The sequence below is a fragment of the Euphorbia lathyris genome, chromosome 1 (assembly GCF_963576675.1).
Source record: "Euphorbia lathyris chromosome 1, ddEupLath1.1, whole genome shotgun sequence".
In the NCBI taxonomy this organism is placed as follows: domain Eukaryota; kingdom Viridiplantae; phylum Streptophyta; class Magnoliopsida; order Malpighiales; family Euphorbiaceae; genus Euphorbia; species Euphorbia lathyris.
Window position 1 is genome coordinate 105458807 of NC_088910.1, and position 16045 is coordinate 105474851.

Genomic DNA, 16045 nt, shown 5'->3' on the forward strand with positions numbered 1-16045 from the left:
TTAAACTACATTTTGTATCAGTTTAATTAATTTAATAAAAAATTAAGTTGCTTTTTATTTTATCATTTATACTAATATATTGGTCAATTATCTACAATACCATGTAAACATTGTATGGTTTTGCCCAAAATCAACCTACTAATTTTTGTAGCTTTAGAATGTCGTGCATATGTATCTATTTTACTAATATAATAACACAGTCACTTTTTCTTTTAATTTACAATGTGAAATCCAATTCATTATTATCTGACGACTTCTACTTCTAACCGAGTCATTACATGTTCAAATCTTCTAACCCGACAACTCCTATTCCTAACCGAGTCATTACATGCCAATCACCTGTATTTCTAATATTAGATTTGATTCATTCATTACTCTTATTATCATTTCTTCGGCCCGATCTTTGCACGGGCTGTCGAGCTTCATGCCATTCATGTCGGATCAAATTAGTTACATCACTTTTTTGTTTATTTTTCTTGGATAAATTATACTCATGGTTTCTGACATGAATTTCGCTCTTACTTTTAGTATAGTCTCTCAACTTCAAAATTGAATTTTGTAGCTCTCAATTTTACATTTTTACTAACATAATAATCCTTTTTACCCGTTAACCTTGTGAAAATGACTAATGTCATTCTCGAAATGAAAAATTCTAAGAATTAAAGTTGTTTAAACCAATTAAGATTTGCTTGAGTGATTAAGGATCTCAGGTCGCTTAAGCTAGAGATCTCGAGTTCAAGTCCTAGCATACTCAGAAAGCTTTAATTGGGAGAGGACCCACCCAAAGGGTACCCGACGACTTTCGAATCGAGAAATCGGACAAGCTATAAAAAAAGTTGTTTAAAACCACAATTTCCATGAAACTACAATTTTCTTTCTAAATCACCTTCTTTGGACTTTCTCTCTAAACAATAATGTTACATTTTAACCAAACAATACATAAATAATATCAAAAACAAAAATGTCTAAGAATTAAATTTTCTTACAATATAATCTTCATCATCTCTACAATAAAATGTTGCTGGAGTAATTGTTTTAATCAGAAGATGTCATTATGTTAGTAAGAGCATTTCCGATAGTCACTTTTTTTTTATCAATTCTCCAATAGTTTTTCTTCACTCCCAGTGCCTTTCTTATTTAATTTTTTTATTAATAATAATAATTTATTGAGTACTCTCTTTATTCTCACTAACAGCAAATATAACAGTACTTAATAATTTAATAATAAAATAATAAATAAAAAGCGATGAGTATTATTACAAATGATATATACTAGTCAATTTTTTTAAAAGTGAATTAAGAGTCTTTGGTATAAAGTTTAGTGAACATAATATTTAAAAGCTACAGTGAAAGTAAGAGTAAAATTGAAGGGTCATGGATGTAATTACGCTATTTTTCTCTTATGAATTTGCCTAAATGGGAGCAGCATATCTTCCACTAAATATGATGACGTATATATGGTGACGTTCAGTAGATTTATTTGTTTTTTTATGAGAAAACATTTTCTACATATAGAAAACTATAATTAACCTAATAATAGATCAAATAATACATAGGATAAATTATATTGGGGGACCTCTAATTTATGAGAATTTCAATTCGCCACCCAACTTTACTTGTTATAAATAAATAAATAAATTTACTTTATCATCAGTATTGTCATAAAATAGTAGACCAATAACTGGCCATTAAATAATTGACGTGGACTTCAGGTAATCTTAAATTTACCTCATCTATGGGTAGAGGCGGCCCCCTTATGTGGAGCTTTTTTGTTTTTATTTTCTATTTTTTAAACCAATGAGATTAAAGAATTATTACAGTATCTCAATTTTTTATTAAATAATATTTCCACATCTTTTGCTCACTCATCATTTTTCTCATGCTCATTCATATTCTTAAATAGTTTATGCGGCCGACATACAAATGAGAAGTGCGGTTATCCAAAGGATCATCCTCCAAACTAGTATGCTCTTCCTTAGCTTAGGGCCAAAGGCATATGTAAGGATTAACATCAGGAATCTCGAACTGAGTTGACAAACTGTTTAGTCCTCCCTTACCGGAAGGATTTCAATCTTCGTTATTTCTTGCTTTCGATTAAGTGAGTCTTTGTTTGCTAAGACTCTGACTTAAACGCACTGTCATCTTTCTAATCAAGTCTTGTCTCTTGACCCAACTTGGCTAACCGTGCTGTGTGTGTTCGACCATGACGTTCATCTGATTAAGCCCTTTCCTTGGCTCCTAGGATTGGGCTTTTCTGATAGCTTTGAAGCTTTAGCTCTCGATTCGCTCGCCATAATACAAATGAGAGTTCTAGTGTTATATACTCGTTGGAGATATATAACGCCTCGATATACATGTATCAAACCCAATACTATACACCCATTGGAGGTATATAATCTTTTTGCTTGAAAAACATGGATTATAGTAGATTGCATGCTTTATCTTAGACTTCATATCACATCCAATGTAATTCCTCAGATCCCTACAATTTTCTTTTATTACAATAACGCGCACGTGCAGAATTACTTGGGTGGTGAATCATAGAACCTTGAAGGTGTGAACACATGAAAAAGCTTTCTCTTTTACTAAACTCATTCTATCATAATTTAACTCGCTTGTCTAGTTGGTATCCTACATGTCGAATAATCTCACGACCCTTCAGAATATCCTTCCAAGATAGCCACATTAAATCATCTTTAATAAATAAGTTAAGTGTCTTATGGATAAATATGTAAATGTGAGTCTTAGTGGAAAAGTTGAGATTGTAACTTTTTCGTCTCATGGTCATTAAGCACGCATGTCTCTTAACACCGTCTGAAATCATCGGTTCAGATGTGTCCAAACACCCAACCTTAGTCCACGACTGTTAGAGACTATGTTTTACTATAAGGCCTTAAGTTACTTTTAACTTTGCCAATTAGATTACATGTAATATTTAAATACAAACACTATGTACCGTGTATATTTATCATTTAGCTCTTTAATGAAATCACTTTCATAGTTCATGTAAGGCAGCTTCTATTATTGAACAAGTTTTTTTATTTGTGCAAGAACGACCTCAGCCTTCCATTTAACATTACTTGACAAATTAAGGGTACGCACTCGTGCCAATGAGCTACTTCTTTGTCTGACATACTCAACAGTATAACAATAACTATTAATAAATATCTATATAGGTTGGTCCCATGTGAAGTTAGATTAGTTCCAAAGGGGGGTGAATGGAACTATTGGTTAATTTTAACCTTTTATAATTTTTTCTCTTTTGGTTCAATAGCAAGAACAGGGGCAAACTTCGAAATCAGAGGCAAGTTCAGTATATTGAGTTAATCGGTCTATTGAGCTTGATTATGCTTCTGACTTATGCGTCCAGAGGACTGCTCGTTTAGTGGAGCTTTTGAAGATTCTTAAGATAGATGACACTTAATTGTGCGCACGATACTCAAAGCTTGTGTGTGAGATAAATAGTCAGAGCAATCAATATTCAGAAGTAATAAGATAGATTTAGGAAATAAGTTACTCAGTAGATTTATACGGGTTCATCCTCTTGCCTACATTCAATCCTCAGAATTCTGTCGTCTGAGTTTTAATACAATATTGAACTCGTTCACATGTAGAGCACAAACCTTTACAATGGACAGAGCTTAAGTGAAGTAAATTCCTTTACAACAACACTCAGCTATTTATCTCTCTTGTTACTTGCTTATAGCTGAAGCAATAACAAAGCTTCTGATTTACAATAGAAAATGGTTCTGATATAGAAATCAGTTGAACTACTCTCTCTATTGAATTTACATAAATATGAAAATGAATATGTATAGTAATTTGCTCTAGTTTTTCATTAGATGATTTTGTCTCTTTTTCGCGTTAAGTTCAGTTGTGAAAATGAACTCTTGAATTGGCTTTTATAGTGGAGCATTTGGAAAAGACTGTTTGAAATTTAAAAGAGTCATTTGGAGGGAAACGGCTTCTATCTTCTGCCTTCTGATATGCTTCTGAACACTGTGCCAAATTGTCCATAAGGGTAAAGTTTTCGTTGACGAAATCATGCTTTTGTCGATCGTTGAGCCGCGCGTCAATGATCGCCTTCTGACTTCTAGTGTTGCAGACTTCTAGTTTGAATCTTTCCTTAATTGGTTGATAAAGAGAGACATTTGCATGACAATGTCTTATGTCTTCTGTGTTTTTGCTTCTTTTGGAACGCCTTGAGTTGACTGAGGCTTATGATGGGATCGTTTTCTAGTTTTACTTCCTTCCTCTGAACGACATTTGAGCTTGTTTTGGGGATTTTTTGATCTTTCCCTTCGCCTAAAGGGGCTTCTTGATCAAGAATATCTTCTTCCTGTAGACGGGCCTCGAGAGTGCCTTTTAGGTGTCTTTGTTGATCGATGGTTGGATTCTGCAGTATTGCTAAGATTGTTTTTCAAATTCTCTTCGGTTTTTCTCTATTTTTTCCTTAAGCCGCCATCTCTATCGCATGAGCAGCTCTTATGTCATCCATCCCATTTTGCATTGCTCCTAAGTTTTGCCAAATCGACGAGAAACTTCATCCACCAGCAGTTGGTACTGGGGCTCCAATTGTGGCTGGCGTCCAGACTCTTGAGTGAATTCTTCTCTGTTGTTTCTGTGGATTTCTGACTGGATACGATTCGATTCTGCCATCTCTGAATTTTCTGGAGTTTACGTGTTTTGTTCGAGGTCCACGCTCACCGCACTAATGAAAATTGTGTATCTGAACTTATGACTGAGAGTATGAATATCTTGCTGACTTTTCATGAGTCAACCTATAAAACAGAACCAATGGTCAGAGAAGGGCCGAAGTCCGACGAATCCGCGCTGATGCCTAAGTTAGTAGGTGCTTAGGAATGGTTGAAAAGTAAGGACTAGTTGTGAGATAGTATTATTAACGTACCATAGGATCTGGCCATACATATTTATTTATTTATAAGGTCGGGTCGGATCCCTTTTTTTCTACGAATCCTTTTAGTACTAGAACCCCTCCTATTAGGAGTCTGGTTTAGAAAAAATCCTCCATGATGCGGAGTCTTCAACCTAGCCGCATGGAAATTTCTCATAAAGGAGAAACGTTCCATAGAAATTTCTTGACTGATTTTATTCTTTACATTTTGCTTGTTGGTATTTCTTTTTATCTAATGAAATTACAAGCATTTTTTTTTTTTTTTAAGAAAAACTAAACTTCAAGACAAATTTGGAGTAATTAAGAAGTTTCTGAAAGAATTTTCCGCAAAAGGGAACTAAGGTAACAAAATATAAACTTAACAAGTTAATTAATAATTTCCAATTGTTTTAGAAAAAGGGAGGCTGAAACCACCAATTACATGGATGGTTTCGGTGGCCGGGATCCGAGTCGAAGACCCTGTCTCCGCCCTTACGAGAATAATAAATTAATTTATAGAAAAAAAAAACAAGATGACATAAATTAAGAGGCATATAGACATTTTCTGATTAATACAGCGAAATAAAAAAAAAATGCCATGTGAATGGCAAGTGGGGAGAAAGCATTATTGTCAGAACACAAACTTTTAATTTGTAGTATGAATTTAAGAATGACAGTCACACTCGTATTAATATAATAATAATAATTAACCATTTTTATTACAACCTATTTTGGCTTTCATTAATCCTATTATTAAATAACACAACATATGTCTTCCACTATATAGTGTTACGAATTTAAGGGACTGTGCATTGTTATGAACTGAAAATCTCACAATAAAAAGTTAACTAGCAGTAATTAAAGAATCGTGTAACATTCCGAATTTTCACAATCTATACTATATATAATTATGAAAGTAGAGAGAAATGAGAAGAAGTGTTTTAGATGTCTTTTTAATGAGTTGCCAATGCAGTAAAAAATCAGATTAAAAATATTTAATTAATTAAAGATAACAAATTTATATTTATAATATCTATACTATATATAATTACGGAAGTAGAGAGAAATGAGAAGAAGTGTTTTAGAGGTCTTTTTGATGAGTTGTCAACGTAGTAAAAAATCAGATTAAAAATATTTAATAAATTAAAAATAAATATTTAATTAATTAAAAATAACAAATTTATATTTATAATATATTAAATAATTACTAGCCTATTAATTAAAATAATAAAAGAAAGCAAGAGTTACGAGAAGATTAAAAAACACAAAGCAAAGGAAATCCAAAAGTCACAAATAAACTTCTATATAAAGCATGATAGATAGTATTCCACCATTATATTCATTGGTCATGATAGATAGTATTATATTTCTGAAGGTAAATATTCGATTTTTTCATATGTTGTAGTTATTTTGTTCTCAATTATATTGTTGTTTTATTTTTATTAAACAATAGTTGTTATAGTTTCATCTTTCAGATTCATTTCTGTTGTTACCCAGGTTCTATACCTCTCGCTATCTTATCCATGTTTTCTTTTTTATTTGTCTTATTTTTTTTCGAAACTGATAGCTTCAATTGAAGAAATCCGACAGAAATAGAAGATGCATGAATAACTAAAACCGGAAAACACAAAAGTGTCAAAAATTACAAGAAATTCTTATGTTTCTCAAGGTAATTATTCGATTTTTTTCATATGTCGTAGTTATTTGTCTTCTCAATTGTGTTGTTGTTTTCTTTTTATTAAACAATAGTTGTTATAGTTTCATTTTTCAGAGATGAAATTTCATTTCTGTTGTTACATAGGTTCCATACCTCTCGCTACCTTATCCATGTTTTCTTTTTTATTTGTCTTTTTTTTCAAAATGACTAAAATAAAGATTTTGTAAATTTGTATTATTTTTTAGTATATGTTGCTAGGTGTTACCGTTTCGATTGCTAACTCTTAACTAAAATTTAGATTTTCGGCTTTATATGAACTCAATTTTTGGCTTTCTCAATTGTGCTATTGTTTTATTTTTATTAAACAATTGTTGTTATAGTTTCATCTTTCAGAGATGAAATTCCATTTCTATCGTTATCCAGATTTCATACCTCTCGCTACCTTATCCATGTTTTCTTTTTTATTTATTTATTTTTCAAAATGACTAAAATAAAGATTTTGTATATTTGCATTCTTTTTTAGTATATGTTCCTAGGTGTTATCGTTTTGATTGTTAACTCTAACTAAAATTTAGATTTTCGGCTTTTTATGAACTCAATTTTTAATTTTAATTGAAGTTAGATTGATTTTTCTAATTCGGAACATGTTGAAATCCACTCATTTTTTTAGTTTGAGTTTAGCTAATTGATATGGATTGTATTTTTTATTTTTATGCATTTTGGTACAAATAGATATAAAGTTTCACACGATAATTGTTCATTGAAGTTTGAGACAACAACAACAACAAAGCCTTAGTCCCGAAATGATTCGGGGTCGGCTGAAGTTTGAGACATATTAAATAAAATATTAAAGAGATATTGGAATATTATATTTACAATGAAGTTTATTTCAATATAAATTATGTTATGATATTATTATTATTATTGTTAGCGATATTTTACGAATATGCTAATTTTCAACCTTGTCACGTGTGGTTAGGGTGCGAGCGTGCCAGAGAAGATTACCTCTCAATTAAAATGGTTAAGTTTATGGAATTTGCGCGTCAAAACTTGAATTCTAAACGAAGCGATTGGTGAGGGACGCAAGGATTGAAAAAGTCCCTCTTGGGTCTCTCGCGCCGTTATAATAGAAACTTTGCGAGATAAATTATTCTTTAAAGCTAAGCGTATAAATTGAAGACGAGTAAATAAAGGAAATTAAAGTGCGAAATTGACACAAGATTTGATGAAAAATCGGTACTTTATTGATATAAATCAAGGTTCGAGTACACGTGTTCAAAGTAAGCATCAAAATGAAACAAATTACAATTGAGAAATCTCTATATTAAACATATAGGTAATCAATTGAATTAGAACAAACAAATCAATACGAAGAATTGAAATGCAATAAAATAAATTTGAATTCAACAACAAACTCGGAGCCACAGTAGCTATCTCGGATTGATGTTGAATTTCGGCGTTGGCGTGAGGTCCTCGGAGAGCTGCAGCCGGTCGGGCCCGTATGGTATATAATCTTGGCAATGACTAAACGTGTGGTAGGCAAATGGGGCAGATTTAACCCTCAACTTCGGGAGGCTCGTTTGGACGCTTAAGAACACGGAATTGGACGAATAAATAGGCTAAATTTAACTTCAGGAGGTCAGAAACAAACTTTTATAAGGGATCGAAGGCTAAAACGGATGCTAAGTAGACGAAATTGAGAGTTGAAAATAACTGGACGAATCTGGAAAATTCTGGAAACAGAATATCTAAAAGAATTTGGGCTGGAAAGATCGGCTTGTAAATAGAGTTTCTGGGCACGGAATTGGGCAAATAAATACACTAGATCGAAATTCAAGACGTTAGGAACAACTTTGTCGAAGGGATTGAAAGCAAAAAATGGCTTTAAACAGATGAAATCGGGCTTTGAAACTAGTCGGACGAATCTGGAAAGTTGATTTGAAAACAGAGTTTTAGCTAGGAATTGAGCAAATTGAGCAAATTAAAGGCTTGGGAATGCTAAATTGAATAGAAAAAACTTGGAAAGAGGCTATTGGAAACTGAATTAAAGCTAAAGGAGAGCTAGAGGAGGAATTGAAGCTAAGAAAAATGAAGAACAAGAGAAGAACTTGAAGAACTAAGAACAAAAGAACTTAAGAACTAAGAACTAGAGAGCATTGGAAGGGACCTTAGGAAGGGGGTTTTGTTGTGTTGATTGAGTGTGATTTTTTATGAAGGGGAGGGGGTCTATTTATAGTTTTTTGGAGTGGCGTTTTGGTAATTATTTAGTGGTATTTTGGTAATTATTGGTCAACTACCCCTTATTTTTCTCTCTAACCTTGCCCACTACCTTGCCACATCATCAACTTCCTCAACTTCCTCCAACTACCACTAACCTCCACTAACTTCCATACCACATCATCCCACTACCTTGTGGTTAGAGAAAATCTTAAAGCTTGGGCCTAGATGTGGGGATGGGGCTAAGCTTGTAGGCTAGCCCGTGGCTGTGTCCGGATGCGTTCTGAGAAATCGGTGATCGACAACGGGCTCCGGGTGAGAACTGACCTCTAGTTCGCCGAGAGAAAGAACACGCCCCGCGTAAGTCTGGCTACGCCCTGCGTAGTGCAGCTTCTGAACCTGATGCGTCTTGTTGATGCGTTTTACGCGTGGCGTAAAGTAAGGTACGCCCCGCGTAGTGGAGCCTTTGAAGTGGAACGTCTTCGGATGGCTGGTATACGCTCAGCGTATAGGAAGGCACGCCCCGTGTGTTTGTGCTTCTGATCCTGGAGCGCCTTGTCGATGTGTTTTTACGCGTGGCGTATAGGAAGGCACGCCCCGCGTAGTGGAGTCTCTGAAGTGGAACGTCTTCGGATGTGTGGTATACGCCCCGCGTATAGAAATGCACGCCTCGCGTACTTGAGGTGAGTTTACGAATGCATTTTTATTTTTATTTTACCATTATTATTTTTCTAGAAGAATATAAACTATACCCTAAAATTAAACCCAAGCTTTCTATATACATAAAATAAAATTTATTTTATTTTGGGCCAACAATTGCCCCCCTCTTTTGTATATAAATTGACTAGAATTGAAAATTTGTACACAAAAGAATGTATTTAGGATTTTGAACCATTTTTTTTTTTTTGCTTCGTTTTTTTTTATAAGAGCCTCGTTTGAGCTCATTGATTTTTTTTGTGAAAATGTGAGAAATAAAGCAGGAAAATTACAAAGCAATATGTACGGCGAAATTATTGGAGATAATTTGTACAAAAATAAATAAATAATCACAAACTTGACCTCGTGACCGATGAATGGTTTGAGATCAAAACAGTTGTTCAGAACAGTTGTTTGATGGGATTAAATTTGATTCGGATCAAATAAATACCAAAATCTTGGTTCTGAGATAATTGATACTTTAGAATCAGAGATTGCTTCTGAAAATGATATGGAAATGGCTTGAAGGATTCCAGGTTAATGAAAAAATAAATTGAAGCTATGATGATGATGGAAATTAATTTGGACACGATTGCCTTGAATTGAGGAGTGTATAATGTTTATCTAAGCTAAATGAACTTCTAGAATAATCAGATTGAAATTTGTTGAATTTGACGTAGAAATTGGATGTGTCAGAATCATTTTAAAATTCGAATACACGAGTTATCCGATGTAAGAAAAATCAAATGGCAATGGGGTGATTTCGAGTGAGAAAATTGAGGTTATAGGAAATCGTTTTGAAAAAACTGAAAGTTGAGAGTTATAATTTGGATATCAACGAAGAAATTGAGATTGGTTTTGAAGGAAAAGGTGGTTTATGGCGGATGAAATCAATTTTGGGAAAAAAGGGCTAACCAAAACAGTTGTTTGATGGAAATTATGATTTTGAGATCAATAATTACCAAAAGCTTGGTTCTGGGTATTTTAATTAACCGGAATCAACTAACAGATAACAAATACGATTTAGAAATGGTAATGATTGAGTGTTCTGGTTTGTGAGTTAGAGTTTGAAGCAAGTGAAGAAGATGCGAAAACAAAAGTAGAAAATATGAACCACATGGAAGCATGAACATAAATAATTTATTTTGAAAACTGAAATATTTTTTCATTTTCTATTTTTTTTGTGCTGGCAAAAACGCCAACTTATTTTGACCATAAATGGTCTTATGGGCTATGTTGTAAGTACAACATTATGTTATCGCCTCATACAATAAAATGCTCAGTAACATCTCTACAAGAGGGATATGAGTTTCCATGTCTAGACTCTTATTTTCATGACTCTCTTTCCACATAATAAAAAGTATTTGTAAACTAGAGTCTAAATGAATAAACACGGTTAAGAAGTAAAAACCTCGTGACTTGTCTGGATGGTAGGACAACTGAAGTAGACTGATGACAAGTAGAATCATGGATTGCAAACTTGATTTTCTACTCGAGTTAACAAACTTCATAGTGATCATAGGATCTGGAAAAACATGAGTTGTTGGAAGAATCATTAGAGGTAATTCTAGGGTGGATTCTCGATTAATCTCTTGATCTTGACTGCCCCCCAAACCATGATCATAGAAGTTTTCTTCATCATGACTGAGTTACGACTTACAATCGTAGAAAATATCTTCTTTATTTTCCTGTGTTTCTGAAGCTGCTTCTTCTTCTATCTAACTAGGGATTAGATACAAGAGATTATAAATACCCTTTCCCTTGAGATTTTCGAATCCAAGAAAGCCATACTCTACTTGTGATTTTCGAAATTCACATAGTCCAAGAGAGAGAAAATTCGACACCCCTAGTTCGAGGACGAGATTTCTCTACGGCTTCGTTTGATAAATTGATTTTCATCTATTTCTTTTATCCTTGATCTTGTGTTGATTAATTAGAGGCAATCTACTTTGGTTGCTATTCAACGGTTGATTCTAAATTAATCTTCCCGTGTTTTATTTCGTGTTTGGGAACTCGAAGAAGAAAAACAAACAAAATGGAGAAATTCGTTTTACTACTCCTACATCAGGTCAGTTCACGATTTCGCGGATTCCCGGAGATTGAACCGTCGGATCGTCGTGATTTTTGGACAGGAGCTTCTAGACATATTCTTCCACGTTTCCACCGAAGGGATTGTCGTTCGGAGGTCTGGAAGGTCTGTTTCGGATAGGGGCAGATTGGTAGACAGTTTCTATCTCTTTTGAAGTTGTGGGCACTTCGTTTGCAACGGTAGATAGAACTTCTAAAAGGTATTTCTTCTTATCCTTCTTTATATGAAATAACGGTTAACGGATCTTGTGGTTTATGGAAATAGGTTAAAAAATTTATATTTCCTGCTATACCTTAGCCTAATTTCCAACAGTGGTATCAGAGCCATCGTTAAATCCGTTATTTCATATATGAAAATTTAGAAGTTTTCAATAGGATTGAATAAATATTTATAGTTAGGATTAATTAACAAATTGTTTTGATTAATTAATTTTAAAGATAAATAAGTTTTAATTAATTGTTAATTAAAACAGATTATGCGTATGTTCCTAATTATTTTGGTTGATAATCATTATAAAAAAATCTATTAGTTTTATAGTTAGATTGATAAAATCAGTTTTATTAATTCTAAAGATAAAACGGAAATAAAATAATAAAATTGAGGTATGATTTTGAGGTTGAAAGTAAAATTGATCCATTTTGTAGTATGCAGACAAAATTGAAGTTTATGATAATATCAAAAGCAAAAAGACTTTTATCCCTTTATTATTATTATTATATAATTTTGAAATTCATCAAAATAATCAAGTTGCTAACACTATCAAACAAAATGTTCACTAGTGCCACACATGAGATGAACATTTACAATTATAGCTGGGATTGATTCTGTATACTAATTGAATAATTCTTCTATAACGGACAATATTAGGATTTTAATAATGTGATTGCAATGCACAAATTTTAATGCAACCAAACCAATAATTTAAAACTATATAATCGAGGAGAAAAGGACCACAAAATTCTGTTCTCGGATTCAATTTCAACATTCTTCTAGAAATCTACATATCTCAACATTGAATAAATACACTCACTAATTATTTAAAAAAAATAGGTTTGATTTAATTCAAAATTTTATTTTCAGAATAGTTTAATTCTAAATATCTTAATTTTAAAATTTTGAAAATTTGATTAACCAAAACCGACCAGACTTGTTTATATTATTTTTCCTTGTCTTTATGTTTTGGTGCATTCAATTAATTTATTTTTATTTTTATTTTTAGATTCATCTATATTTTGTAAAAAAAAAAATCTACTTTATTAATTTAATATTACTTTCTGTCCAAATTTATCTTTTTAAGTAAAAGCTAACAAGTAAAACAATAAAATAATTCTACAAAAAAAAAACAATAAAATAATTATTATTAACTGAATAATTTAAGTTGTTAAAGAATTGACTTAAAATAAATAAGTGGTGAACTATTAAATTAAATGATTTCTTAAGTTATTAAACAGGGCCTAGTTTCACTCAGGTTCAATGTTTTTTTCCTCTTTTTCACTAATGTCAGTTTGGTTTAATTTGTAACGCAAAAAGCTATCTAGATTATATGAGTATAAAATTCGGTTAATAGAACGTTTTCTTATTTTATTTGCATTCCAATTTGTATTTTTAATTTTCAAAAGTAATTTTTTTTTTTATTTACATATAAAGAACTTGTAAGAATCTTATTTTAAATTGGATCTGAGACCAAATAATTCAAATGAAGTCTGTTCTGAATTTCTATGTACAATAATACAATGTTTGAGTTTACACTGTATAAACAGAAAAGTCCAACAACTACTTGAGTTTTATACCTCAAAGACTTCAGTTCTGTTGTATGCAATAATAAGATTCCTGAATCTTCTGTAAACAGAATATCCCATTTTTCCAAAGTCAATTTTGCACAAGGAAAGTTAGATGAGATAGAACAAAAGCAGCCTCTATCTGTCTACTTTTTCTTGTATTACTATTATCACAAGGTACAAGGACAGAATCTATCTTTTCCCAACACACAGAAACTCCATCTTCTCTTGTACCTAGTACAATCATTGTTGTTAGGCAGAGGAATCTAACAGTAATAGAATATGCTGTCCAAAGATGTGCAGAAAGAGAATACTTTCATCATAGCTTCGAGCCGTTTGATTATACTGTTTGCTGTTATTATTACCTGATTTTCCTGGAACAAAGGATTTATCACGAGTCTGAAATTTGAATTTGGTTCAGCCTGCTAAACCAGATGGAATGCAGAATCATGTGGAATAAATCATATCTGAGAGGTCTTGGATTCCAAAGGAAATGCTTCTGCAGCATCTTTAAATTAGTCAGCATTGTTAAGTATCTTTTCAATGGGACAGCTAATAGAATCTCCTTCAGTTTGGGAATATCCTTCTCGGCCACGACGATAGAGAAAGCACTCCAATCTAACACATCACTAAAAGGAAGAACGAAATTATCTGCAATTATTACAGGCACGCACTCGTAATATATGGACTCCACGATTCGGGGGCTGTTCACTTCATACCCCATTGGACATATACAATATCTACTAGATTTCATGTGTTGAACATAGTTCATGTTTCGAGATATTCTCGAAGGTAGTACCCCGTAAATTCTCATGTCTTCGTCTTTGTTTTTCCAGTGCTTTAGAAGCTCTGGCCTGACCCTGCCGTGCATATTTCCAGCGAAAAAGGCAAGGATCGGACGCTGTGATACCCTTATTCCACCACCAACGTTTCGGAGTGGTCTTCTCGGTGTCCTTATCGTAGTTTCAGGCAGGGAAATGTCCTTGTTAGCATTAAAAATACCTTCAGATACATCAGCATTGCACAGAGCCTTGATTGTGTTTTTGGCTAGTTCATTGTGCATAGTTAATGTGTACGGACCCTGCAAAAGGGTTGAAAAATCGGAGAGGAAAGTTTGGTAAGCAAACATGGTTTGAATGGTTCCTCTGAATTTTAAAAGAATTAGATGAGCACTATACTCTTTTTGGAACTAATGTGGCTGATTTTATTTTAAACCCCACAAAGTTCTTCCAATTAGAATAATGTCAGCACTAGCAGTGCTGCCCCAGTAACAGTAGCAGGCCTAACAGCAGCCGACCCCAGTGTAAAATTAGAGCAGTTTGAATACTAATATGTTTTGCTTTTGCATTATTAGATTCCTATTTAGAATAAACTATTCTCCTATGCCCATATCTAAGAAACAGATTATCAATAAAACAAGGCTTCATACATCTGTTGCCTATACTTGCCAAAACTTCAACTTCCCTTCTGAAATGTCAATAGTTCCAAATGACCCCTTATTCTTATCCAATTACATTCAATAACTCCTTATTCTTGTCCAATTCCATTCAATAACCTCAAAACTTCAATTGTCCCATGAACTTTTAAAAGTTCCTAATTATTTGTCTATTTGACACGTAGTGAGCACTTTAACACGTAATGGAGCGTGTCACCCATTTTCTACATCAAACAAATTCTATTGAGAAATATAGGGTTATTGAATGCAATTGCATAAAAATAAGAGGTCATTTGAAACTTTTGAAAGTTCAGGAGGTGGTTGAAGCTTTGGGCCAAGTACAGGGGACAACCGATGTATTAGGCCATAAAACAATTATGTTGAGTCATAGTTAACATAGGCAGAAGGCCCAGTAAAACACCAGGGGTCTGAAGCCTAGGCACAAGCCCACGTCTTAAGCGACACAAGACACTTTAAAGAAAAAACAAATAGGGAAAAATACAAAAAATAAAAACAAAAACCCTTGCGATCGGTTTGCAAATATAGTGTGATTTCTTTTTTTTTTTGCAAAGACCTGCTTTACATGGTCAACAAAAAAAAAAAAAAAAAAAAAGAAATTTGACTAGTACGGCTTATCATGAAATCAACATGATACGTCAGCAAAATTCAATGCTTCATTATGCCACATCAGCAAAGTCAATATGTCATGTCATCGAAATCAACGTGTCATATCATCAGAAACTAACATAGTTAGTCAAATTCCTCTTTTTCTTTTTCTTTTTTGCTATCTGTGTAAAACATATATCCTCTCTTTTGCAAACAAAAATATCACATTAAAAAACAAAAATTAACATTTCTAAATGCAATATTTTCAAAAAAAAAAAACTAAATGCAATAAATAGTGAAATACTAAACCATATCCAATTATCCATCATCTTAATCATAAGGCTTAAAGCATCTTTTGGCCCTTGACCTATCCAAAATTTGTGCATTTGGCCCCTGATCTATTATTTGATCACATTTGACCCCTGACCTATCAAATTAGATAAAATTCAACCCATATTGAATGGAAAATTAACTTTGTTAGAAAATTAACAACAGTCACCAATACAAAAACGACACATGACACATAAATAAAATTAATTTTCAACTAGAGATGACAATAGTAACTATTTTACATAGTAAAAAAAATCCTAAAAACTTTTCTAGTGTTCCGATAGAGTGAAAATTAATTTTATTTATGTATCATGTGTCATTTTTGTATTGGTTATTGCCGTTA

At 32.8% G+C, this 16045-nt stretch overlaps 1 pseudogene; it reads left to right on the plus strand.

Moving 5' to 3' along the window:
- Positions 1-13770: 13770 nt before the first annotated feature.
- LOC136210403 (uncharacterized) lies at positions 13771-14059 on the plus strand (annotated as a pseudogene).
- The last annotated feature ends 1986 nt before the right edge of the window (positions 14060-16045 follow it).